This window comes from Schistocerca serialis, unplaced genomic scaffold (genome assembly GCF_023864345.2).
Source record: "Schistocerca serialis cubense isolate TAMUIC-IGC-003099 unplaced genomic scaffold, iqSchSeri2.2 HiC_scaffold_510, whole genome shotgun sequence".
NCBI lineage: Eukaryota > Metazoa > Arthropoda > Insecta > Orthoptera > Acrididae > Schistocerca > Schistocerca serialis.
Window position 1 is genome coordinate 27,501 of NW_026048092.1, and position 2,500 is coordinate 30,000.

General features: G+C 56.6%; 1 non-coding gene across 1 annotated transcript in view; it reads left to right on the forward strand.

Moving 5' to 3' along the window:
• The first annotated feature begins 2,210 nt into the window (after window positions 1-2,210).
• The window catches only part of LOC126447517 (small subunit ribosomal RNA), a 1,910-nt gene continuing 1,620 nt past the window's right edge, over window positions 2,211-2,500 (forward strand). Inside the window, exon 1 of the ribosomal RNA XR_007583726.1 lies at window positions 2,211-2,500. This exon is cut by the window's right edge and continues 1,620 nt beyond it. This is a non-coding gene — a ribosomal RNA (small subunit ribosomal RNA).

Here is a 2,500-nt window from a genome sequence, read left to right on the forward strand (position 1 = left end):
GCGCCTTAACGTAACCTATATTGCGCCTTAACGTAACCTATATTGCGCCTTAACGTAACCTATATTGCGCCTTAACGTAACCTATATTGCGCCTTAACGTAACCTATATTGCGCCTTAACGTAACCTATATTGCGCCTTAACGTAACCTATATTGCGCCTTAACGTAACCTATATTGCGCCTTAACGTAACCTATATTGCGCCTTAACGTAACCTATATTGCGCCTTAACGTAACCTATATTGCGCCTTAACGTAACCCACATTGCCCCTTAACGTAACCCACATTGCCCCTTAACGTAACCCATATTGTGCTGTAACCCAACACACGTTGGGCCTTAACCCAACACACGTTGGGCCTTAACCCAACACACGTTGGGCCTTAACCCAACACACGTTGGGCCTTAACCCAACACACGTTGGGCCTTAACCCAACACACGTTGGGCCTTAACCCAACACACGTTGGGCCTTAACCCAACACACGTTGGGCCTTAACCCAACACACGTTGGGCCTTAACCTGCTCTGTAATTGTCATACGACGCGTTAAATTAGTGTAGTGTTGCCTAACTGCAACCCCCGCAATATAGTTTGCTACTCGCACTGCCCGGTCCCCAGTGTATCGCTTCATGTTAAACACCTTGCAGCGATACACTGTAATGTGGATGGCAGCAGGACGTACATGCTCAATGCCCTTCGCAGTTGTTCATTGGCATTCGCATGGCGAAGCACTGCGCCTACGCTGTGGTACGGCCTGTGTCAACTGTCCGCTGATGTTGTACCTCCAAATCACACACTGTACTGCACATTGGTCCTCATGTACTGAATGATACATCGTGGTACATGTGACCGTACAACGACTGCGCCAACAACGGCGAACCATGCGGTCCAAATGTTGTGCACGCAGCTACGTGTCGTCTCCCTATAAGAGCTGGAGTGCAGTGTGGTATGCCCTGGATGGCGATCAGCATGAGCCGTCTGTTGATGTAGTGGCGCGTGTTGTCAGACGTTGTCGTCTCTTCTCACACACCGTGATAGCATGGTGCACTGCGTTCCACATCTGCGACATGCGACAGAGGCCGGTTGACAGTCGTTTGCGCAATGGACATCGCATACGTACGGGGGCCACCTTCCACGTGTTTGCGAAGCGTGCACATGTTGTTGCGTGTATGTGGGCAGACATAGTGTGTCGTGACACCTGACACAGGCATGCAACAATCGTTGAATTTGCAAATGGCGATGGACGCCTACGTTTGCTGGTGACGTTACGCAAATGAACAACTGGTAAACCGTTGTGGTGCGGTTGTTCTCGCTAGAGGTGAATCAGTGATGGCGACGATCGGTTGAGCTACCAACCGGTTGTTTCAGCGATACCCACCATGCCCACGAACGTGAATGGCATGTGGGTGTGAAGCGATACGCGGCGGTGGCTGGGTGGGACCGGCCCCGGCCGGTGAGGGGGGGCCGCCCGGCGTGCTGGCCGCGCGGTGCGTGGGCGCACGCGCTACAGCCGGCTGGTGGGGGCGGCCACTGGCAGGCGCGCCGGCCGACGGAGGCGGCAGGCGGCGCAGCTGCGCGCCGGCGCACCCTGCACGCGGCGCCGTGCGGCCAAAGTAGGTCCTCGCGGGCCCGGTGCGAAGCGCGGTGGACATCTGCAGTGTGCTGGTCCGATTGAGGACTGTGTGCGCTGAGGATGCGCCGCCGCCCGGCGCTCGGCGCCGCGACGCCGTCTGCTGCTCGGTCGCCTCTGCGGTTCTCGCAGGTGGTTTGTATCGCAGCTGTGCGGACGTGTTGGCGCGTGCGCTGTGCTGGGAGAGTTCGCTTCGGCACCCAAGTGGGGCTTTTGTCCTTCTGTGGCGCTGGCGTTGGAGCTGCCGGTCACCGTAGGTGGCGCGTGTTGTCTCCCGCCGGCAATGCCACGACAGCACGCTCCCGGGCCTCTGTCGGCAGCGGCAAGCTCAGTTGGGAGCACGGGTGGTCGCACCTAAAGCGTCTACTCGCCAAACCCCGGGCGATTGCGCCTCTCTCGAACCCGACCAAGTACTTAGGACGGCGCTGCGCGCCGCCGGGACCTGAGAGGGTTTCGAGGTGTATGGTGCAGGGGAGCTCAGCCTCCTCCTGTTTGCAGAATAATTGAGCGGACGCTTGCGTGTTCGCGCGGGCCCCCGGGACACACTCCCGGGCGGCCGGCTGCTCAGCTCTAGTTGACGCAGCTCCCTGGTTGATCCTGCCAGTAGTCATATGCTTGTCTCAAAGATTAAGCCATGCATGTCTCAGTACAAGCCGCATTAAGGTGAAACCGCGAATGGCTCATTAAATCAGTTATGGTTCCTTAGATCGTACCCACGTTACTTGGATAACTGTGGTAATTCTAGAGCTAATACATGCAAACAGAGTCCCGACCAGAGATGGAAGGGACGCTTTTATTAGATCAAAACCAATCGGTCGGCTCGTCCGGTCCGTTTGCCTTGGTGACTCTGAATAACTTTGGGCTGATCGCACGG